Here is a 26,122-nt window from a genome sequence, read left to right on the forward strand (position 1 = left end):
CAAATGTCTCCTCTAACAAACACATTTATGAAGATTAATCCCATGGATGTTAAATCTAATTTTTTCATTTTTAACCGTAAAAACCAAGATATCAGACAAGTGTAGTTAACAGTATTAGCCACTCTTCCCTGTTGAAGAAAAATCCTAGAAACAATGGACATTACATTTAGACATTTTGTAGAAACCAACACTCTACTAATTGACCACCTAGAAAAACTTGTTAGTAATTTTAAAGACATCTTTACTCTCATCAGTTTACCTAATTTAAACTGGATCTTTTTTAAGTCACATGAACTAAAAGGTATTTGGATCCATTTCTCTAAGATTTTAATTTATGAGCACTCATTTTTATGCCAATTTTGACACCATGTTCACGGACACAAGCACATACATAGACACAACAATGCAGTACACACCTATGCACACATATATAAAACAGGAAACAAAAATCTTGTGACTTTTTGTAGGTAGAACTCCACAGGTAGAAAACAATGCTACTGATGTTTATTAAGGTCTATATTAGATTTAAACTGTTAGAAATTAAAATAGAGTCTATGAGACTTCTATACTAAAACTTAAACAAGTGCAGGCCTGTATAGTTGGAAATGCTAGGTGTAAAGTCTACCAGCATGGTAGACACTGAAATCAAAGGTTCAGATGGCCACTTGTCCTTGATGACTATCAGACTTATTCCCAACATCACCATGTCTATGTCCTTTTAGGTTCTATGAAAGGAGATTTTTTCCAAAGTATTTGAGAGTTAACCCTTGAAAAGAGTTAACCCTTGACCTCTGAACAAAGACAGAGTGTAAAAACCTCTAGTTAGATAAAATAAGTCTGACAAAAAAAAAAGGATATTAATTTAGGCATGCAGGATCAAATGTGAATTTGATTCCTGAGCTCAAAATATAGAATTTTAAAAAACAGGTATTCTAAAATATGATGTGGCCATAATTACTCTAGTAAAGGAGATTCAGATCAGAGTCATTAGAGTTGATCCAGATATTCAAAGAATGTAGAGTCCTGAAATTCTCAGGTAAAGATTCTCAAGGTAAAGAAGACCTGTATGTATGAGATCATTCCATTTTTTGCATATGAGATCATTCCATTTTCCTTCCTGTGCTGTAGCATTTAGGGAGGAACTTGGTAAGAAAGCAGGGTGGTAGAGTGCAAGAGCAGATAAGATAGCCTGTCATTTCAGTCCCACAGCAGCTTGAGTTTAAAAGTGACACCTTTTTTCTTTGGTCTCAAACTGGTTTGGGGCAATCACGTCTGCAAGCCTTGTAAGTCTCACAAGTTCTCCAAACTCTGTAAGCTCTGTAAGCCTTGGAGAGATAGAGATCTGGCAGAAGCTAAGAAGGAAGAGAAAGAAGCTACTGTTTGAGTTTGAGAGGCAAAACCTCATACATAGGGTATTTTAACCATTTTTTCTTTGTAAAATCAGTCTCTTAAGGTGTGATCCTATAGCTTATTTTTCCTACAGAGACTTTTTCATTTCTCTAGTTGGTATTCAGACCAGGTTGGATACAGAAAATTATGAGACATCTCCTTTTTCTAACTGTGATTAGGTCATTTCCCAGGCCTGACAGCAGAAGAAATAGAGGTACTGAGCATCCAGCTCCTGGAACCTCTAAACAGCAGTTTCTGCCTTTCCTTCCATGACCTTTGGTCTGGGCCTTACTCAGATTGGAGGATACTAAGTTCTTGATAACTATTTAATTTAAGGTAGGACATTTGCCATCTAGTTGTACCCTTAAAATTTCTTACATGTTCCCTTTGTCCTTTTGGGTCTGCATACTCACAGGACCATGATTTCATACTATGCTCCTCATTTGAAGTGGGAGGCAAGCCTGTTAGTGCTTTGGGTGATGTCTCCACTAGAGAGAATAAATCATTCAGATTCCTGAAGCGGACAGATGAAAGGTAGTTTTTACTCTAATTAAGTGAGACAGATTTTCTGGTCTTTTTCCTGCCAGATGAGGAGAGTACAGAAGAAAAGGTATTTTATGAGAATCTAGAGAAGGTAGTCAAATTTTAAAAGCTAGAGGAGCTATATCTTGAGAATCTCTCAGAATGGGTACCTGTTTAAAAGGTAGACAATATAGACAGAATTGGGGTAGAAGAATTTCTGAAGAGGGAGAGATTGCTTGGCTCATGCTCTGGGAATTAATGGGTCACCTCTTTCCCAAAGACCTCAGATCAGACTAAGATTTAATCTCAGGATCCAAGATTCATTAGGTGATGGTGCCTTCCACCATTAGGCCAAGTCAATCAGAAACAGAGAGGCAGATAGTGGTCAATATGTGGTACCCCTAAAGGCTGTCAGGGTCAGACTTGGGACATGAGGCCTTCATGCAGCATCAGGTAGTGACCCCTATCAGTAGCCTTCAGTTGCCTCAAGCCTTTCTCTGTCCCACCCTCCAAATTTCTCCCACAGGAAAGAAACTGAAGGCAAGTCAGGACTGACATTCCCAACACTGGGTGAAGGGGGATCCAACTCACCTCTTGACTTTTGACTGACAGCAGAGTGACATCAGCTTTCAAGTCCCCACAGTCATGGCATCTCTAGGTCACCTTGGCCCATGCTGACTGGTTCTAATTGAATTTCTAACAATATAGTCGAACAGATTTTATGGTTTGGAGGAACTATCCTTATCTCCAGGAGTTTCAGAATCTGGTCACAAGAGTCTCCCCCTTCAGGGTAACTTGGGTTCCTCTTATCAACATTATTTTGAGCATGCATTTCTCCTGCAGTGAACAGGTAGTTTTGCTAAGGAATGTGACATATCCTGTCCTCAGAGGTCAGACAGAGCCACAGGTAAAAGGCTTCTTGAAAAAGAAAGCATGTGGGGGTCAGCACAGTGGGCACATTTGATAGAATTATTCCCTTGACCTCATGTTTCCCACTATTCATATCCATCTGTCCCCGCATTTTCCCCTCTCAAGGACTTTCATACCTAAATTATTTTAGGGTATTTGGACACTTTCTCATCAGGATACTTTCTACTGAGAGAGGGCAAAGTTGGGGTAAAGTGACCCAAAGTCCTTGTTCTCCATCACATGGAGCATGGAGAGTTAAGGGTATTTAGCATCAGGACAGTCTAGGAGTCCGTGGTGACAGTGGGTGACTGGATGAGATGTAGATAGGGCAGGGACAACAATAAATGAGACAGCAATAAATGCTGAGCAACAATAAATAAAGACAGCAAGCATTATTTTCTTGCAAACAATTAAGATGAAAGCCATCAGTATGACCCACTGGTCTCTGAAAACCATGAAGAAAGTAACTCATTAAAGATTTAGGTGGGGAACCACATGCCACTGATTCATGAGTGGAGGCCAGTCAAGGCTTCAAAACATTAGCAAGTGGTTAGAAACATAAAATAAGAGTTAGCTTTTATAATGTCACAGATGCCTTCATGAACTATAGTTAAGATGTCTAATGCCATTTGATTTTTGCAAATATCTTTCTTTTGGCATTTACCTCTGTTTAGTAGAGCTCCCTTTATCTGTGTCAGATAGGGCTTTCTTGGTAAAGTTTGTTAGGACTTTTATGTGCCACATTATATTTTAGATCAATATCGAGGGATAAATATTGGGTCTAGATAATCAGAGTAGCACACAGAAACAATCAAGTCCACCTATATAGGAGGTTAGAAAGATTTATACATCTCAAATTGACTCAAGAAAGCTTGTGATATTCCCCTTTGATAGTTATCAGGGAGTCCTATCTAAGAAATTTTCCATTATAGCCTCCAGCTTTACTTACTTTTGGTGGGGGTTCATCTGATATTTTGAGGGCACTAAATGAAGAAGAGGGCTGGGATCAGGACCTGATCTAAAGGGCTTATGGAGCAGGGAGTCAGCAAGAATTATTTGTAGAGCAGAGCAAGGTTGGCATAATGAGGGCCTAGAGCAAAGGTAAAAGACAGTTTGGAGGTAAGGAACCTCAGGTCATTTGCTATTCCATTGGAGGGAAACTCTAAGTCTTGGAGGATTTGGGAGTCAAAGTTCCCAAATTCCAAATTCAGGTCATTGACTTAGGTTGCCTAATTTATATTGTGGCCCGATCTGAGTACTCAGCCAAACAAGGCATACTTTTGAGATCAGATTGGAAGTGGAGGATTTTAAAATTTTAATGAGACAACCTGAGGGGGAGCTCCATGGAAATGACTGGTTAGCCCCCGTGTTGGAGAGATTTGGCCAGGGTGGCAGTCAAGATCAAGCATCCCTCGATGTCTCCTGTCACTGGACAGAACAGTTCCACTAGAGAATGAGAGAGCATTCCCTTCCACAATCTCAGTGGAGAGGACCCCTGGTGTCTAGACAAGCTAAAAGGTGGAAGGTCTCAGAGCCCCTCTGGGAGAGACTGGAGAGAATCATCACTCTGAAGAATGAGAAAGTCAATGTTGCATGTAGAAATAAAATGTCAGAAAGTGACCCCTGATCCAGAGGCCTGAGTGTATAGGAAAGAAAGGAATTGAAAGTGATAAGGTTAGAAGGAGTTTGCCTTCAAAACCATTAAAGGACCCTGTACAGGTCCTTGCTCCATACACATGGCAGTGAGGCAGCAAAAATCTCACCCACTAATGGGTCAATTTGGGTCCAGGACCAGCCACCGTTTAGCTATAGTGGACTCAGAGAGTTTGGCAGGTCTCCTTGTATTAGGAGAAAGAAGGAAGAAACAGAGGAGAGAGAAGAAAAGATGATAGAGGTTCATTAGGATGAGGGGGACTGGTTGGGAGCCCCAAACCCTATCCCAGGTTTTGGTACCAAATGAAAGCAAATAAAAGCTAATTCCAAACAAAAAAGAAAGAAAAGAAACAGACTTCAATGGATCAGTGATGCTTTATTAAGGAGCAGAGGGGCACATTTTCAAGAGGAAAATGGTGACTGGCTACAACAAGGGTCTGAGTTTCCCAGGTTTTAACAGGGCCAGGTCGTGGGAGGTTGTCAGATACTTTTGGCAGGCAGGGGAACTTTGGCAGATAAGGGAAATTCCAAAAAGTCAGAGTCCTCAGTTTCCCTTTTACCCTGAAGAGTTGTAAGTTTCCACCTCCTTCAGTTTTTACTAATTGTTATCCAGACTTAGTTCCATAACAAGGTGCCCCTAAATGAAAGTATAGCAGGTATTATCAGATGGCACTTGATAAACCTTCATAAAGCCTTCTTGGTTATTTCCCAGAAAGTGAGGAAGTTAATTAATCTAAGAGTTAAGAAAAATCCCTTGGTACTTTTCTATTTTTTACCTTAACAGAAATAAATGCATATATAACAATGCTTAGTACCTATTTTTTTAACTTTTTAAAAAATTTTTTATTTGTTCTAATTAGTTACACATGACAGTAGAATGCATTTATGCATTTTGATAAATCATACATAAATATAATTTCTCATTTATCTGATTGCATGTACTGTAGGATCACATTAGTCATGTATTCACATACATACATGAGGTAATAATGTCTGTTTCCTTCCTACCCCCATACCCCTTCCCTCCCTTCACTCCCCTCTACCTAATTTAAAGTAACTCTATTCTTCCCTAGTGCCCCCCCACCCCTTATTCTGAATTAGCATTCGCATATCAGAGAAAACATTCGGCCTTTGGTTTGAGGGTTTGACTTCTTTTGCTTAGCATGATATTCTCCAACTCCATCCATTTACCAGCAAATGCCATAATTTCATTCTTCTGAATTAGAAATTCTTTCAAGTTATATATTCAAAGAATTGAGTGATGTTATAAGGATTACTCCATTTTCTTGATTATTATGTAAATAATATCTCTCATTTAACATAAATAAAAATGAGAATATAGGTAATTCTGAATCCTATTTTAGTCTAGCAATAAATGATATTTATGAATGGATGACTTAATTAGGAAAAAAATCTTTCTCATAAGGCAATGCAATCCCCATAAAATAATTTCTAGGTTTTGTTAATATCTATAGAGATTAAATTTTCACTTCTATTTTTATTGCAGCAAATATTGGTAGAATATGTCAAGGATGTTTGAGTATAAAATTAGGATACAGTTCTGTAGGAAAACTAGAATGATGACACTACTTCCAGAAGAAAACACAATGATGAAAATGTTTCTTTTGTTAAAGAGGAGCTCAAATATGTATCTTACAATAGGTGGTGAGTATCAAATCATTATGAAAGTTAGATTTTTTTTATTTTAAAGAATGGTATGGCAGAGTTTCTTGTCCCTCAATTTATTGATTTTTTATTAACAAATAAAAATTGTATGTATCATATAACATGGTGTTTCAAAATCTGTAAGTTGTGGACCGTCTAAATCAAGATAATTAACATATCTCACATACCTATTTTTTATAGTGAAAACACAATCTGCTCTTAGCAATTTTCAAGAATACAATACATTGTTATTAACATAGTTAACTATATTGTAGGATATATCTCTTGAACTTATTTTTCCTCACTGACATTCTATATTCTGTGACCAAGGTTGGTATCCCTAAACCAACCCCAGCCCCTCTTAATCTCCATTCTAGTCTCAGCTTCTATGAGTTCAACTCTTTTGAATTCCATGCATGAGTGAGATCATGCTGCATTTGTGTATGTGTGTGTGTCTGGTTTATTTCACTTAACACAAAGTCCTACAAATTTATGCATGTTGTTGCAAATGACAGTATTTCTTGAAGCCGACTAGTATTTATTTATATGTACCACATTCTCTTTATCCAGTCATTCCTTGATGGACATTTCATTTTTCTATTTCTCAGCTATTGTGAATAATGTTGCAATGTACATGGGATTGCATGTGTCTCTCTGACATACTGATTTCATTTCCTTTGGATATGTACTTGAAAGTATGATTGCTGGATCATATGTTAGCTCTATTTTTAATATTTTGAGAAACCTTCATACTGATTTTCATAATGACTATATGCATTTACCTTCCCACCAACAATGTGCAAGGGTTCCCTTTCCTCCACATCCTTGCCAGCATTTACTATCTTTACTCTTTTTATAATTGCCATTTTTACTAGGGTGAAGTCATATCTCATTGTGGGTTTGGTTTGCATTTCCCTGATTATCAATGATGTTGAACATTTTTCATATAGTAAGCTCATAGATATATGGCATGTGGATGTCTTCTTTTGAGAAATGTGTACTCAATTCTGCTTCCATTTTTTTATTGGATTTTTTATGTTCTTATAGAGAGTCTTATATATTTGATGTTAACCTTTATCAGATGTATGGCTCAGAAATATTTTACCTCAGAAGAATGGAGGAACTTTGGATTGTGTAGAGGGAAATGAGAGGGAGTGGGGTATGAAGGATGGTGGAATGAGATGGGCATCATTGCCCTGTGTACACGTATGATTGCACGGGTGGTGTGAGTCTACATCGTGTACAACCATGGAGACGAGGTGATGTGCCCCATTTGTATACAGTGAATTAAGGTACAGTATGTAAAAAATTTAAAAATAAATAAGAAAAAAAGAAATATTTTACCTCATTATGTCTTCACCAGTTGATTGTTTACTTGTTTATATAGAAGCTTTTTAGATTGATATAATCCCATATACCTATTTTTGCTTTTGCTACCTGTGCTTTTAGATTCATACCCCCCCAAAATTAATACCAGACTAATGTCATGTAGTTTTCCTGTTTTCTTTTAGTAGTTTCACATTTTCAGGTTTTACATTTAAGTCTTTATTTCGAGTTGATTTGAGTTGTATCTGGTGTGAAATTAATGTCTAGTTTTATTTTTCATGTATACATCTAGTTTTTCCAAACATTTATTGAAGAGACTTTTTCCCATCAAGCACAATTATGTCTTTTATATTACATACCCCTTTAAAAAGTAGTATATCTATTATTATTTTGAATAGTTGTTGTCTTTTAATCTTCATACTTAAGATATAAGTGATTTACTGAATCAGAGATGTCACTAATTTGTGAACTTTTGTCATTGAGTTTTATACTTCTATATATTTTATACTACTAATTCACATTATTTTATTACAGTTTGAAGCATTTCTTGTAAGACAAGTCTGGTGGTGATGAGCTCCCTCAGCTTTTGTCTACTAAAATATTTCTCTCCTTCATTTGTGAAGGATAGCTTTGCTGGGTTTAGTACTTGTGGTTCACAGTTTGTTTGTTTATTCAGCACTTTGGACATGTTATCCTTTCCCTCCTGGCCTGTAAGGTTTCTCCTGAGAAATTCATTGCTAGACTTATTAGAACTCCCTTATTTGTGATTTGCTTCTTTTTTCCTGCTGATTTCATAATTTTTTGTCTTTGGTTTTTGACTATTGACTATAATATATCTTGGTGTACTCTTGGTTGGATTGAATCTGATTGTTGATACCAGGCCTTCCTTATCAGGATATTTATCTGTTCCCAGATGTGGAAACTTCTTTTGCTTTAATTTCTTTAAATACATGTTCTACCTCTTTGTCACCCTTTTCTTCAACTCCTATAATGCAAATATTTATGCTTCTGATGCTGTCCCATAAAGTTTATAAGCTTTTGTGACTCTTTTTCATTCTTCTTACTGGTTTTATTTTGAAATTTATGTGTACATTTAAAGTCTTCCCTACTGTGGTTCAAGTGCTTCAGAATACACAGAATATGCACCCAAGTACACTTCAAGAAACCTAACAGAGAACCTCTGTAGCCTTGTATTTGAAAATGTCACCAATTAAATTTATATGTAAGTGAAATATCACCTAACCATGAAGTAAGACCATGTTTCATCAAACAATAAATGTTGTAGATGTGGAAATATGAGGTATTTCTTTCTCATGTACCCAAATCATCCCATGTGCTTTTATCATCAAGGGTTTTATTTACATAAAGGTGCATTAATTGCCCATCAGTAATCATTTTTTTTTTATTTTGCATGCCATCTCCTTAATTTATAAGGGATGACAATCCTGATAGGGCTGAAATGAAAATACATGAATTTTTTATCATCTATAAGTACAGTGCTGAAGGACATACATATACTCTATAGCCAGACTTCTTGATTTTAAATTCTGACCTCACTGTTGACCTATTTGTGTGACCCCAGGCACTAACAGTACATCCTCTTTGATGGGATTTACCAGTAGTTAACATTTTACTCATTTGTTTTATCTTCCTGGTTTTATAACTCTTCTCTCCTCTGTTCATGATTTCTCTGAACCACTTGAGTATAAGCTGGAGATTGTGCTTCATGACCCCTAAATCAATCAGCATGTCTTTCCTGAATAAACTATATTATAGCTAGCAAACATGAGTCATATTAAAACTTCATTAGTTGTTTCAACAATTTTCTTAGAGCTATTTTTCCTTGCTCAGGAACAAATGCAAAGTCAGTTATTTACATCTACTTATAATGTATTTTCAGACTTATTTAATCTGGAACATTTCTTCTATTTTCATTTATTTCCTTTCCTTAGGTGTTTGCTTTTCTAAAATACTACAGGATAATTATTTTGTAGAATTTTCACTCAATTTGAATTTATTTTTCAAAACAATATTTGTTTATGTTTTGAGCTGTTTATGACTGAAGTAATGTTGTACCCTCAAGTATAATTTTCTTACAAGTGCATACAATTTTCTTTCCAAAAAAATCCTTCCATTTTCAACTATTTATGATGGAAATTTTTAGATGTTTGTAGGAAAATATGTGTGGAATAAGTATTTTTTTAAATTTGAATTATTTGAGCAAAAACATTTGAAGACAACTCTATTTGTTTCTTTTGCTACTGTAGCAAATTAGTATGAAATTAGTAACATTATCTTCTAGGTCAGAAGTCTGACATGGGTCTCACTGAATGCAAGTCAAGTTGTTGGGAAGTCTTTATTCCTTCATAGGGGTCTTAGAATTCACTTCCTTATATTTTCCAGTTTTAGAGACATCCTTGGCGCATGACCTCAATCCTCTACCTTGAATACCACAAATACCACATCAAGTTCTTCTCACTCTGAGTTCTCTGTGGTTTTCTCTCATTTACTTTCCCCTTCTACTTTTAAGGACCCTCATGTTTACATTGGACTCACCCAAATAATCGCCCCATCTCAAACTAATTTAACTCTTGTATTCTCTCAGTAAGTGTTGTTGTACTAATTACCTGGTTGAACAAGCCAAAACCCTAGGTATTTCTGTATCCCTTACCTGCTGCCCTTGTGCTTGCTGAGTGGAAGAGAAAGTGCCACAGAAGAGTGAAGGTTGGATGTAAGGAGTAGTGACCTTGCATTGGGGTATGGGAGAGGTGAGGTCTAAATTTCAGCTCTGATATTAGTTTGTTGTGTTACCTTTAGCATTGCCCAAACTCTTCTAGTCCAATTTCCTTATCTGTGCTTGCAACATCTTTGAGTCTCCTAGTTCTAACACCCTGTAATTACAATTGTGGAGCGTTTTCTGATCAGAGTCTCGTCTTAATGCAACTGACCTCATGAAAGCTGAGTTTCACCTCAGAGATTATCATTTAAACCAAGGCTCTACTCAAGCTCAGTTTTGTAAGCTTCATTTCCCCAAAGTTTTATACCATGCCTATAAAGTGCAAACCTGAAATATAAATCACTCATTCAGAAGTACAGTTGCCAAGCTCTAGGATTAGAAATGCGGGTAAAAAGATGAAAACCACAGTCCTTGCCCTCAGGAGAGCACAGAAAATTCAATTCTGTGAGTGATAGAGAGGCAGTGTACATAGAGTGCTGGAGAGACCAGAGGGAGTGATGTTCTAGGGAAGGCTGTAAAACCTTTGAGCAGGTGTAAAGGGATGAGTATTTGCAAAATAACCATGGCAGAAAATGTTTTCAGGTTAAGGAAACAGTTTGGGTAAAGGCAGAGCCAGGGGCACTGCTATTTAAAGAAAAGCTGAAAATCTTGCTGAAGCTGGAATGTAAGGAATAGGATTACAGTGACCAGAAATAAAAGGGCTGAATTAGGCTGAAGCCAAATGGTCAATGGCTTTATATGCCTGTCAAAGGAATTTGGAATGACTCCTATGGGTCACAGCTGGGAGTTGAGAGGTTTTCAAGCAGGAGAGAGGAGGAGTGAGAAACTCAGATGAGTATCCAGGAGGAAAGCATGCTGGCAACAGAAGAAAGGATGGAAAAACCTGAGGAAAAGCTGACAGAAGAGAAACCAGAAAAGAGGTTCCTGCAGCGCAGATAACAGGCTCATCCTAGCTCACACCATTGGCAGGATAGGGGCTAAATTATATGTACATGTCCATTGTGTTGTGTCCTTGTGGTCCAATCTGCTTCAGATACAGAAGTACAGAAAGGATTGTCTGGAGTTCTATTGGGACTAAGTTGAATCTCTGGGCCAACAGTGACAGTTTTTAAACAGAGATTCATGGTATGCCACTGTCCCTGTGATAACCTACATCTGCAGTGAAGCCTCCCAGAGCTGGATGTCTACTTTGCCATTGTCCTCGTCCCTCTACTGCTGGCCTCATCTGAACTCTGGACATCTGGGTGCTAATACATTATTTTGTTAGGATGTCATCTCCAGTGCTGTTTTCATTTTTATGGGGAATAAGCAAGCTAATTAACTTTAGTGAATCCCATAAATATATAAGAATCTTGACTCTGGGGCAAAGATAAAAAACTCAAGATTTCCAGTTTCTTCTTACTAGATTCCACTTCTTATTCATAACAATAATTGAGATGCCTGGTGGTGAAAAAAATGTTTTAATCCTAAGAGAATAGCTTTGAAATACCAAGAGTAATGGCATTTTTAGATTTTTACAGCAGTCCAGCCCCTCCCAGCCCCTCTTGCCTTAGGACCTCACAATGCTCTACAAAAAAAAAAAAAAAAAAAAAAAAAAAAAAAAAAAAAATTCATTAAGGCTCTCCTTATAAAGTGGGCAGCATTATTATTCTCATTTCTCACACTGACAAAACAAAGTAGAGAGATGTTTTTCAGTTGCCTGCCCAAGGTCATTTCCAGTGGCAAAACTAGAAGCACAACTCAATAATGTGCCCTCAACTATTCTTGGGCAGCTTTATATTTTCAAGTAAAGCTGAAGTAACTTAGCCAAAAACAGAGTAAATTACATTTCAGAATAGGACTAAGAATTTGTGCTACTGCTGCCTCTTGTACATTACCAGCATCTTCTCCACGGAGCACTAGTTGACCTTCCCTAGAAGGATGTGATCCAATTACTACCTAAATAGATTAATGTAACACATTACATATCTGCCCTACAAATGGTAACTGAAAGAGCCAAACCCATAAATAAAGTGTACCTACCCTAAGACAGGTGAGGGGGAAGAGGACTTTTAAAGAATGCACACCAGAGAGAAACAACTGAAAATACAGTTAAAATAGTTTATATAGCTATCTGTATAAAAATGCATATTTATATATAAATCCATAAATATAAATAAAAATTTTGAGATATTAAATAGAATGGCATAGGTACTCAATATGCTTACTAAAATCTAGTGTGGAATTCAGTAATATACCTCATTAAATTAAATATAAAAAGATTTAATATCAGAAGTGAACTGACTTTCTATGAGGGGGAGAAGTACATATGCATGTATTTTAAAGGTTATTTTAATTTTATAATTATGATGAAATTTGTGCTTTAAATGCATTTCTAAAATAAAAAAAATGTCATGTTGAAAAAATGATAGTTAGGGAGCTCAGATAATAAAGAAATATATTTTGGAGAGAAACCTAGTTTCTTCAAATTAGGCAAATACCTACTTATAATTGGAAATCTAAGAAGAGATAGTAAAACATGTTTAAGAAGCAATCGTCTGTACATAAAATTTACATACTGAGATAAGTACAATATGATTTTACTGAACCATATTTGCCATGGTTGAAAAAGAAAGATAGTTTAGAATTTTGAGAGCTAAGCTGAAAATTGTTTTTTTTTTAACCAGAAGATAAAGTAAGAAGATGAATAATGATAAAGAATCCAATGAAGATTTGGCAAAGTTTAACAAAAATTGTGATATATAGATACATTTCTGGTCTTTACAGAATGGTTTCACAGACTGATAAAATTTGAATAAAGAGAAAATTTAACTTCTTGAATATATGCATTTATACCATCTCTAAGAATAAAATTGTGTTCATCTATAATGTATATACTGGCCTTAGCAGTTCGAAGTTCTCCTGAATAATTACCCTATAGAAAGCATCCTCAAAAATAAACAGGTTAAGTGTGGTGTTTTTCTAGCCTGTCATATTTGAACTTAATTCTTCTCATGAGTTTATTTCCTAAAATGGTGTTAGTGAATGCAGCTTACATAATAAGAATGCCTGGCATTTTATCATGATCAGTCAATATTCAGTGAACGAATGGGTGAATGAACTCTACCTAAACATAGGTGAAGCGCCTCGCCTCCGACCTTCTTCTCTCATTCAGGTGAATGAGAATACAAAGGGTCTGTGAGAAAGCTCTTCAGTCACTCCACTCAGATGGTAAGACCATCTGTGAGTGCCCAGGCTGACGCTGACACCTGGGAACCCCAGAGTTAGTAGCTTCTCCTTCCTCTCCTTTCTCTACTTCCCAACACACTCAAAAAGTCAGAGACATAAAGCCCCTGGTTTGCTGCATTTTGCTCTACTGGGCTCCTCACCTATTCTTTCCTTCCAGTGCAGAAAGTGAGTGAACAGATCAGTAGGGAAATTTGCCTTGTCTATATATGTTCCAGAATTGTGCCAGTGGTCTATTTGTACAACTGTCTGTATACAAATGTTGACTGTTCCTGAATTCTAACTTATCACAGGTTTTTTGTTTTTTGTTTTTCTGGTTTGAGGTTTTTCTTAGATTGAGATCCCTAAAAGTGGACTCTGAGATTAGGATTTGAGGGCAGGCAAAGGTTACTTTATTTGGTGGGTTTTTGTTGTTTGTGTTTGTACCAGGAATTGAACCCAGGAGCACATAACCACCGAGCCACATCCCCTGTCCTTTTAATTTTTTATTTTGAGACAGGCTCTCACTAGGTTGCTTAGGGTCTGCTAAGTTGCTGAGGCTGGCCTCCAACTTGCAATCTTCCTGCCTCAGCCTCCCACTCAGGATAGGAAAAAAAGAAAAAAAAAAACGAGAAAGAGAGACAGAAGAAGGAAGAAAAGGAAATGGAAGAGGAAGAAAAGGCCATGGCAGCCCCTGGTCATTACTGGAGGGAGTGTTGAGCAAGTTGCTGAGGAGGCTACTTATACTTAATCGTGCCAGGAATAGCTGGAGAAGGTAGAGAATAGGCTGCAGAGTTGTCCTACCCAAAAAAGGAGGAACCTGGACCAACTTGTGTCTGTCTTGAGTTGAAAATGGCTTCTGGGGTGTCATTTTCAGCCTGATCTACAACTGCCCAGGCTTCTTTCTGAGACTAGAGAATCTCTACAGACAGTCACAGGTGCTTGCAATATAGTGTCCACCTCAGGTCTTATACAGCATTACAATTTAAACATACCTGGATCCTTGGGAAACCTGGGTCCCGCCTTCTCCTGCTGTACTGGATGTCTTACACTCACTTTTCAGCTTCATCCTGCTTCTCCAGTCCTAGAGGTAACAGCACCCACTTGATATTAGTTCCAAGGTACTGCAGCATGCCCTGTGCTTCCCCACACTTTTGTTTATAGTCCTTCTATTAAACTCTCTCATTAATCTTGAGGAAAAAATCTGCCCACTCCTACTATGGCAGGCACTGAATTGCTATAAAGACATTCCCTCCTAGAACATCATGCTAAGTAAAATAGCATGACTCAAAGTCAGAGGGTTGGATGTTTTCTCTCATAATTGGAAGTTAGGGGAGGAAAAAAAAGGGAGTTTCAGAAACGGAGCTTGTGAAAATAGAAGGAAGAACAGTAGAGTAGAAAGGCAATCAAGGGGAGGCAAAGGGAGGTACCAGGAACTGAGATCAACCAAATTGTACTGTGTGCATGTATTAAGACAATGCAATGAATTCACTTTTATGTGTAATTACAGTGCACCATTAAAAATAAATAGAAGGACGATGGGTAGAATAGAAGAAAGGGAACAGAGGGAGGGAGGAGGGAAGGAAAAGGGAGGAGGGAAGGAAAAGGGAGTAGGGGGAAATGCAATGGAATAAATTACATGAAGGCATGAACAGGTCACAATGAACCCCACAATATGGATCATAATGAAGCACTAACAAAAAATAGTAATAAAGGAAACTTCCTCTAATCTCCAACCCCTTGGTCAACTTAACATCAACCCTTTAACTCCCTCACTATGAAGGAATCACTAAAAGTCTGCAAACTCTTCTCTATACATCAATTTGCTGGTGCTGCAGAGTTTGGTATGTCAAAGTAGTCAGTATCTGGTGTCTCAGATTCTCAGGCACATCTAAGATGGAAATTAACTATTCTTATTACTAGCATCCATCTCCATTCCATATTTGAAGAATAGTAGTGGTTTGATTTTAACATTAGTGATCTTTTTATGTTTCTCCTAAGCATCTCATACAAAGTAACAGCTTAGTGACTCAAAGTCAGCACATCTTGGTGCATGTACTGTGTGACTTTGAGAAAGTCACTATCAGTGTTAAAACGAGGTGGTAACATAGACCCATGTTTTGCCTGTGAGAAGTCAGTAAGAAAATGCATTTAAAGAATTTCACACAGAGTCTAGAACATAGGTAAGTACCCATTCATGCAAAAATGTATTCAGAATCTCCTGTGTTCTAAGCACTATACAAGGTTTACAGTAGTGAAAAGGACAAAGCCTCTATTCAGAGACCCTAAAGATGAAAAAACCTATATTAGGTACCAGAACAAAGGATAGAGATTCTAGATAGAGTGAGAGTGGGACAGGAAGGTTCTTCTATGGAGTGATCAGCAAAGTCTTTTTGGATAAAGTGATGTTTGAGTAGAGACCTGAAGTAAGTTGAGGGAGTAAGCTATGTGGGTTACCTGGGGAAGCCTGTCCCAGGAGGAGGGAGGGCAAGTACAAGGAGGGAGGAGTTTACCATGCTTCAGAAATAATCAAGAGGCCTAGTGTCTACCCTGGAATAGGCAAGGCAGGAGTGAGGAGAGAAGACACAGAAGAGAGGGAGACCTGGACCTTCCAGGTCACTGTGGAGACTTCCGATTTTACTAGGAGCAAGTCAGGTGTCATCCCAGGGTTTAGAGCAAATGAGCAACAGGATTGGACCTGAGTTTTGACAGGATCACTCTGACTGTTGTGTTCAGATTAAACTGTAAGGGACAAAAGCAGGAGCAGAGAGAAAAGTGAAATAATCCAGGTGATGATGGGATGCGAATATTCTGGATGTATTCCATTGGATAGCTTAGATAGACTATTTGAGAGAGAAGTCAAAGAGTGAGTCAAGAGTTTTAGCCTGAGAGACAAGGGGGTGGAGCTGTCGTAATGAGATGGCGATGGCTGCCGTGAAGCAGGTCTATGGGTCCAGAAGAGAGTAAGAGTTCAGTGTTGGACAAATATATGACGCAGGAAAATGCCAAGTGAGAAGAAGGGGCTGATGTAAGTTGAGGTCTATTAGAATATATTGTTTGTATATTATATTTAATGCCTTGGGAAAATAGGTAGCCTATTAATAAGCAACTCAACATCATTCAGTAAACATGTGCCTTCTAGGAAGTTTCCAGAATGGACTAATGTTCTTTCAATAATTGGTCTGTTTCAGTGAAAGGGGGGAAATCAAATATAACTAGTAAACACCAAAGACAGAGTAACATCATAGAATATTTGTGACACTTTAGCCCAAGCACTAATTTTAAATTATGGTGGACAGAAGATTTTCAGTCACTTCAATTGATAGGACACTGGTTTCTCCATCATTAGAACTGAGCTCTATATTTCCTGGGAAAACTAGAGTCGTGTTAGGAAAGACAATTTTATCAGAGTTTCACTTTTGATAAAAGATTTTTGCACAACTATTCTAGAAAGCTAAGAATAATACATACAAAACTGTATTGTCAAGACATAAGGAAAGCAAACACAGTATGGTGTTTACAGGAACATAAGATATCATCTATAGTTCTGTAATTGCCAAGTTTTTTTCTTAACAGGACAAATAGTAATCATTTAAAGCTCTGTAGATATAATAGTTTTTTGTTTTGACTACTCAGTCCTGCCATTGTAGCACAAAAAAACCATAGATAATACATACATGAACAGGTATAGTTGTAGTCCAGTAAAACTTGATAAAAACAGGCAGCAGATTGGATTTGGACAACTGGCTGTAGTTTGCCTTTACCCTATCCATACCCTCATCTGAATTTCCCTTCCTTATAAAAGCTTAAAAAATAACTCTTTCAATTTTGTGTGCCTTACAATTCGTGAATAAATAAAACATACTGGGTTTTGGCATAGATTATTCAAATAATTTAGGAATGGACTATACCAATTAAAGTTTATTGCAATAATTCAGGCAAGAATTGATAAGACCTTGGGACAGGGTGGCAACAGAGCCAGTGCTAAGAGTTTTAGCCTGAGAGACAAGGGGGTGGAGCTTTCGTAATGAGATGGCGATGGCTGTCGTGAGGCAGGTCTGTGGGTCCAGAAGAGAGTAAGAGTTCAGTGTTGGACAAATATATGACGCAGGAAAATGGTCACATTGCAAATGTGTTTTGATGGTAGAAGTAATAAGATTTGCAGAGAAATGAATATAGGATGTGAGGAGAAAAGGAACTGAGGATGACTTCAAGGACTTTGGTTCACCAATAAGTGGTTACTACTATTTTTTTGAATAATTAATCATGTTTTACATCTCATTAACCTGATTTCATTAAGTAGGCAATGATAAGTGCGTGGCCCAACATCAGATCCCCATATCACGGTTCCATAGGTGATTGAGATACCCTCCACCTTAAATAATATATCCCAAGGAAATGTATCCCAAGGAAATTGTGGCTTAGGAATTTCATCTTATCATAAAATGTTATCCCAATAGCAGCACAATCATCCTCTCAGTCGACTTCCAGTTCTGGTTTTCTTAATTTTTCCTTTAGAGTTCCGTCGGCTGGTAAGAGCTCTCGGATGACAATCTCCGGCACAGTGAACTCCCCAGTGCGTGAACTCGTCTTTTGGCCTCATCAATAGTCCACAGCACCAGCACTCGCACTCAACAGAGTGACTCATAATCATTTGCATTTTGCTTTGACAGACTGATCATTAACATAAAGCCACTGCTGCATGACTTTCTGAAGGACTTATGAAGATGTTCATGGGCTGTTAAGCTGTGTATTCTTAGAGAATTTAAATTATTCTAAGTTAAACTTTGGGGTCTTGTAGTGTGCTCCTTGGTTTAAATGAAAAACCAATTGAATAAGTGAGCCCTGTAAAACAACTCAATTTCAATTTACTGAAGAGGGGCCCCAAATAGTCAGGGAATTATTAACTGTGATGTAACTTGCCGCCGCAGTGAGGCAACCCTAAGGTCTTTAGAAACTTTGTTTCTTTTTCATTTTTATTTTTATACTTTTTAACTGCCATATAAAAGCATAAAATTATATTAATGGAGTACCATTTTAGGTTTCAATACATTTACACATTGCATAATGCTTAATCAGGTTGGATATACATATCTTAACACTTATCATTGCTTTATGGTGAAAACTTTCGACATACTTTTATTTAACTTTCTGGTTACCACCATTCTATTCTTAACTTCCATGAGATTAACTTTTAAATATTCCACATATGAGCAAGATCATGCTGGGGATTTTTTTGTGTGTTTGTTTGTGCCTTGCATATTTCACGTCATCTGATGATCTTCAGTTCCAACCATATTGTCTCAAATAACAAGATGTGACTGTTTTTATGGCTGAATAATATTCCCTTGTGTATATGTATCACATTTTTTTTTTATCCATTTATCAGTTGATGGACACTTAGATTGTTTCCATTTCTTGGTTTTTGTGAGTAAGGCTGTAGTGAATATCAGCAGTATACAAGCATTCTCTTTGCTCCACATCCTCTTTTTGGTAATAACCATTTTTACTGGTGTAAAGTGATATATCACTGTGGTTTTGATTTGTATTTCCCTGGCAATTAGAAATGTAACTTGTTTTCTTTTTGTGTCCCTCTTGCCCATTTCTTTTTCTTCTTTTAAGAAATGTCTATTTAGATCTTTTGTCCATTTTTAAATTGGTTTATTTAGGGGTGGCCTTGGTGACTGTTGAGATGGCTATAGTTCCTCCTATACCTGATTTGTTCAGTATTTTTATTGGAAGGGATTTTGCATTTTATCAGATGCTTTTTCTATGTCTATTGAAATGACCATGTGGGTTTTTTTTCCCCTCTTTTTAGTTATACATAACAATAGGATTCATTTTGACAAAATTATAAAAGCATGGAATATAATTTGTTTTATTCAGTTCACAATACTTCCCCTTCCTCTTTCCTTCTCCGTTCCCCTGTTCCTTTTGCTCTACTGATCATTCTGCTATTTTCTTATGTTTTTTAAAATTAGTGTCTTATGGAAATATATGATAGTGAGATTCACTGTGGTATGCAGAAGTTGATCCAAAATAAGGGGAGGGGATTAAAAAAAAAAAAAAAAAAACAAAAGATCAGTGAAATAGACAAAGGATCCTGAAAGGGAAGGAGGAGAGGAAAGACAGTGGAATGAATCTGATCATATGGTTTTTGTTCATTCTATTGATGTGTTACATCACATTTATTCTTTTATGTGCATTGAACAATCCTTGTATCCCTGGAATGAATCCCACTTGTTCATGATGAACAATCTTTTTAAGTGTTGCTAGATTCAGTTTGCTAGTGTTTCGCTGAAAATTTTTGCATCTGTGTTCATCGAAGATGTTGGTCTGTGATATTCTTTGTTTTTTGTCTTTTTGTTGTTTTTCTGTTATGTCCTCATCTGGTTTTAGTATCAGGGTTCTGGGTGAGTTCTGGCCTTATAGAATGTATTTGAAAGAATTCTTTTGCTTCTAGGTTTTAACAAGGAGAATTAATATTAAGCCATCCGGACCTAAGCCTTTCTTTGGTGGGAGGCTTTATGTTATTCAGCCTTTTATCACTATGACCAAAATTCCTGACAACAACTTTGAGGAGGAAAAATTTATTTTGGCCCACAGTTTCAGAGACTTAGCTCACGTTTGGCTGACTCCATCGCTATGGACCCAAGGTGAGGCTGAACATCATGGCAAAAGGGCATGGTGGACAGGAAGCACAGAGATCAAGGGGAAAGGGCCGCAGGGAAGATGAACCCTACCAGGGCACACCTGCAGTGATCCATCTCCTCCAGACACACCCCACCTACCTACAGTTACCCAGTTAATCTGTTCAAACTAGGATTAACTGTTAACTTACAGTTCTCATAACCTAATCATTTCACCTCTAAATTTTCCTGCATTAACACGGGATCTTTGGGGGGACATCTCATATCCAAACTATAACAGGCTTTTTGTGGATTGATTCAATCTCATTATTTGTTATTGATCAATTCAGGTTTTCTAATTCTTCATGATTCATTCTTGATAAAATATATGTGGCTAGGAATTTATCTGTTTCTTGTAGGTTATCAAATTCATTGGCATAATAATTTTTCATAACAATCTCTAGTGATCATTTGCATTTTTGCTATGTCAATTGTAATGGCTCCTTTTCCATCTCTGATTTTGAGTCTTCTCTCTTTATCTTACTCTAGCTAAGGGTCTCTTTCTTCCTAATGTTTTTCAAGAACCAGCTCTTTGTTTCATTGATCTTTTCTATTTTTTAAGTCTCCATTTATTTCTTCTTTGATCTTTATTACTTAGGATTTGGTTTGTTCTTGTTCTTTAGTTTTTGAGATTCAGCAATAGGTGTTTTGAGATCTTCCTACTTTTTTTGATGTGAACATTGCTATAAATTTTCCTCTTAGTACTATTTTTGTTGTATCCTTTAGGTTTGGGTATGTTGTATCTCCATTGTAATTTGTTTCAAGAAAATTTTTAAAGTTCCTTCTGAATTTCTCCTTGTTCCATAGGTGGTCCAAATGTTGCTTAATTTCCATGGATTTGTATAGTGCACTGATCCAATGTTTTTTCTATTACTGATTTCTAGTTTTATTGCCTTATAGTCATAAAAGATAGTTGACATGATTTGAATATTCCAAATTTTTCAAGACTTGGTTTTTCCCTGTTATATGATCTGACTTAGATAATCTTTTATATACTGAGAAAAACGTATATTTTCCAAAAGGTTCTGTAGATATTTGTTAGGTTCATTTGATCTAGAGTACAACTTAACTCTGCTTTTTCTTTCTTGATTTCCAGTGTAGATGGTTTATCCATTATTGAAAGTGAGGTGTTAAAATTCCTATTACCATACTAGAATGTATCTTTCATTTTGGATCTATTAATATTTACTTTATATACTTTTGTACTCCAATATTGGGTATATATATATTTAGAATTGTTATTTCCTCTTGCTGAAGTAAGCCTTGTATCATTATATAATGGTCTCCTTTTTCTCTATTTACTGCTTTTGACTTAAATTCTATTGTGTGTGATATAGGTATAGCTACTCATGCTTTCTTTTGGCTTCCATTTGCATGGAATGTCTTAATTTATCCTTCATTTTTTATGTGTCCTTATAGGTGAAGTGTTTCTTATAAACAACATGTAGCTGGGTCTTGTGTATGGGTGTGTGTGTTTTGCTTTTGTTTTGTTTTTATCCAGTACTCACCTTGTGATTTTAATTGGAGAATTAAATTCTTTTACATTCAAGTTAGTCTTTGGTAGGTAAGGTTTTACTACAGCCATCATGTAACTTGTTTCCTGTTTTTTCTACAGTTTCTTTCCCTCTCTTTCAATCTTTCTTCATGGTTAATTGATAAATCTATGTGTGTTTTTATTCTTTATTATTTTTGATTTATCTATTGTAGATTTTTGTTTTGTGTTTACCATGAAGCCTACAAAAAATCTTTTGATTAAAACAAGCTGTGTTGAAATTATAGCAACTTAACATGATCATAAAGATAACAGAAACAAGAAAAATAAGAGACGTATACTAACAAGAAAACTCCACCTTTTCTCCATTTCTCTCAACATTTTGAATTTTTGATATCCCATTTTATATCTTTCTATATCACTTAATTCTTTTTTTTATTGTAAACAAATGGGATACATATTATTTCTCTGTACATGGAGTAAAGGCATACCATTTGTGTAATCATAAATTTACATAGGTTAATGTTGTTTGACTCATTCTGTTATTTTTCCCTTCCCCCCACCCCTCCAACCCCTCTTTTCCATCTATACAGTCCTTCCTTCCTCCATTCTTGACCCCCTCCCTAATCCTAACTCTAACCCTAACACTAACACCTCCCACTCCCCATTATGTGTCATCATCCACATATCAGCGAGATCATTCTTCCTTTGGTTTTTTGAGATTGGCTTATCTCACTTAGCATGATATTCTCCAATTTCATCCATTTGCCTGCAAATGCCATAATTTTATCATTCTTTATGGCTGAGTAATATTCCATTGTATACATATACCACAGTTTCTTTATCCATTCATCAATTGAAGGACATCTAGGTTGGTTCCACAATCTGGCTATTGTGAATTGAGCAGCTATGAACATTGATGTGGCTGTATCTCTGTAGTATGCTGATTTTAAGTCCTTTGGGTATAGGCCAAGGAGTGGGATAGCTGGGTCAAATGGTGGTTCCATTCCAAGTTTTCTAAGGAGTCTCCACACTGCTTTCCAGAGTGGCTGCACTAATTTGCAGCCCCACCAGCAATGTATGAGTGTACCTTTCTCCCCACATCCTCGCCAACACCTGTTGTTGCTTGTATTCTTGATAATCGCCATTCTAATTGGGGTGAGATGGAATCTTAGGGTGGTTTTGATTTGCATTTCTCTTATTACTAGAGATGTTGAACATTTTTCCATATGTTTGTTGATTGCTTGTAGATCTTCTTCTGTGAAGTGTCTGTTCATTTCCTTAGAACATTTGTCAATTGGGTTATTTGTATTCTTCGTGTTCAGTTTTTGAGTTATTTATAGATTCTGGAGATTAATGCTCTATCTGAAGTATGATTGGCAAAGATTTTCTCCCACTCTGTAGGCTCTTTTTTGGCATTGCTGATAGTTTCCTTTGCTGAGAGAAAGCTTTTTAGTTTGAATCTATCCCAGTTATTGATTCTTGCTTTTATTTCTTGTGCTATGGGAGTCCTGTTGAGGGAGTCTGGTCCTAAGTCGACATGTTGAGGCTCTGGACCTACTTTTTCTTCTATAATCTGCAGGGTCTCTGGTCTGATTCTGAGGTCCTTAATCCATTTTGAGTTTGGTTTCATGCATGGTGAGAGATATGGGTTTAGTTTCATTCTGTTGCATATGGATTTCCAATTCTCCCAGCACCATTTGTTGAAGAGGCTATCTTTTCTCCATTGCATATTTTTGGCCCCTTTGTCTAGTATGAGCAAATTGTATTTATTTGGGTTTGTGTCCGTGTCCTCTATTCTGTACCATTGATCCACCTTTCTATTTTGGTACAAATACAATGCCATTTTTGTTACTATTGCTTTGTAGTAGAGTTGAAGTTCTGGTATTGCGATACACCCAGCTTCATTTTTCCTGTGAAGGATTGCTTTAGCTATTCTGGGTTTCTTATTCTTCCAGATGAATTTTATGATTGCTTGCTCTACTTCTGTAAGGTACGTCATTGGGATTTTAATTGGAATTGCATTGAATCTGTATAGAACTTTTGGTAGTATGGCCATTTTGACAATATTAATTCTTCCTATCCAAGAACATGGGAGATCTTTCCATCTTCTAAGGTTTTCTTTAATTTCTTTCTTTAGTGTTCTGTAGTTCTCATTCTAGCAGTCTTTCACCTCTTTTGTGAGATTGATTCCCAAGTATTTTATTTTTTTCGAAGCTGTTGTGAATGGAGTAGTTTTCCTAATTTTTCCTTCCAGAGATTCATCACTTATGTATAAAAATGCGTTAGATTTATGAGCATTGATCTTATATTCTGCTACTTTACTGAATTCACTTATGAGATCTAAAAGTTTTCAGGTGGAGTTTCCTGGTTCCTCTAAATATATAATCATATCATCAGCAAATAGGGATAGTTTGAGTTCTTCTTTTCCCATTTGTATCCCTTTAATTTCTTTGGTCTGTCTAATTGCTCTGGCTAGAGTTTCAAGGGCAATATTGAATAGAAATGGTGAAAGGGGGCATCCCTGCCTTGTTCCAGTTTTTAGGGGGAACGCTTTCAGTTTTTCACCATTTAGAATGATATTAGCCATGGGCTTAGCATAGATGGCCTTTACAATGTTAAGGAATGTTCCCACTATCCCTATTTTTTCTAGTGTTTTGAGCATAAAGGGGTGCTGTATTTTATGAAATGCTTTTTCTGCATCTATTGAAATAATCATGTGATTCTTGACTTTAAGTCTATTGATATGGTGAATTACATTTATTGATTTCCGGATGTAGAACCAGCCTTGCATCCCTGGGATAAAACCCACCTGATCATGGTGCACTATCTTTTTAATATGTTTTTGTATGCGATTTGCTAAAATTTTGTTGAGAATTTTTGCGTCGATGTTCATTAAGGATATTGGTCTGAAATTTTCTTTCCTTGATGTGTCTCTGTCTGGTTTAGGTATCAGGGTAATATTGGTTTCATAGAATGAGTTTGGGAGGGTTCCCTCCTGTTATATTTCATGGAATACTTTGGGAAGTATTGGAATGAGCTCTTCTTTAAAAGTTCTGTAGAACTCAACTGAGAACCCATCTGTTCCTGGACTTTTTTTGTTGGTAGGCTTTTGTTGACCTCTTCTATTTCATTACTTGAAATTGGTCTATTTAAATTGTGTATGTCCTCCTCATTCAGTTTAGGCAATTCATATGTCTCTAGAAACCTGTTTATGTCTTCAAAATTTTCTATTTTGTTGGAGTATAGATTTTCAAAATAGCTTCTAATTATGTTTTGTATTTCAATCGTGTCTGTTGTGATATTTCCTTGTTCATTTCGAATTTTAGTGATTTGGGTTTTCTCTCATCTTCTCGTTGTTAGTGTGGCTAAGGGGTTATCAATTTTGTTTATTTTTTCGAAGAACCAACTATTTATTTTGTCAATTTTTTGTATTGTTTCTTTTGTTTCAATTTTGTTGATTTCAGCTCTGAGTTTAACTATTTCCTGTCTTCTACTACTTTTGGTGTTGTTCTGTTCTTCTTTTTCTAGGGCTTTGAGCTGTAGTGTTAGGTCGTTTATTTGTTGAGTTTTACTTCTTTTATTAAATGTGCTCCATGAAACAAATTTTCCTCTAAGTACTGCTTTCATAGTGTCCCAGAGATTTTGATGTTTCTTTGTTCTCATTTACCTCTAAGAATTTTTAAATTTCCTTCCTAATATCTTCTGTTATCCACTCATCATATAATAGCATATTGTTTAATCTCCAGGTGTTGGAGTAGTTTCTGTTTTTTACTCTTTCATTTACTTCTAATTTCAATCCATTCTGATCTGATAGAATACAAGGTAGTGTCTCTATCTTCTTGTATTTGCTAACATTAGCTTTGTGGCATAATATATGGTCTATTTTAGAGAAGGATTCATGTGCTGCTGAGAAGAAAGTGTATTCGCTCTTGGTTGGATGGTATATTCTATAAATGTCTGTTAAGTCTAAATTATTGATTGTGTTATTGAGATGTATGGTTTCTTTGTTCAATTTTTGTTTGGAAGATCTGTCCAGTGGTGAGAGAGGCGTGTTAAAATCACCTAGTATTATTGTGTTATGGTCTATTTGATTTCTGAGATTGAGAAGGATTTGTTCGACATACATGGATGTGCCACTGTTTGGGGCATAGATATTTATGATTGTTATGTCTTGCTGATTTATGCTTCCCTTAAGCAGTATGAAATGTCCTTCTTTATCCCTTCTGACTAACATTGGCTTGAAGTCCACATTATCTGAAATGAGGATGGATACCCCAGCTTTTTTGCTGAGTCTATGTGCATGGTATGTTTTTCCCATCCTTTCACCTTTAGTCTATGGGTATCCTTTCTATGAGGTGAGTCTCTTGAAGGCAACTTTGTTGGATCTTTCTTTTTAATTCAATCTGCCAGTCTATGTCTTTTGATTGATGAATTCAGGCCATTAATATTCAGGGTTATTATTGAGATATGATTTGTATTCCCAGTCATTTGGCTCATTTTTTTAATTTATTCATTTATTTATTTTTTTTTTTT

The sequence above is a fragment of the Sciurus carolinensis genome, chromosome 7 (genome assembly GCF_902686445.1).
Source record: "Sciurus carolinensis chromosome 7, mSciCar1.2, whole genome shotgun sequence".
Lineage (NCBI taxonomy): Eukaryota > Metazoa > Chordata > Mammalia > Rodentia > Sciuridae > Sciurus > Sciurus carolinensis.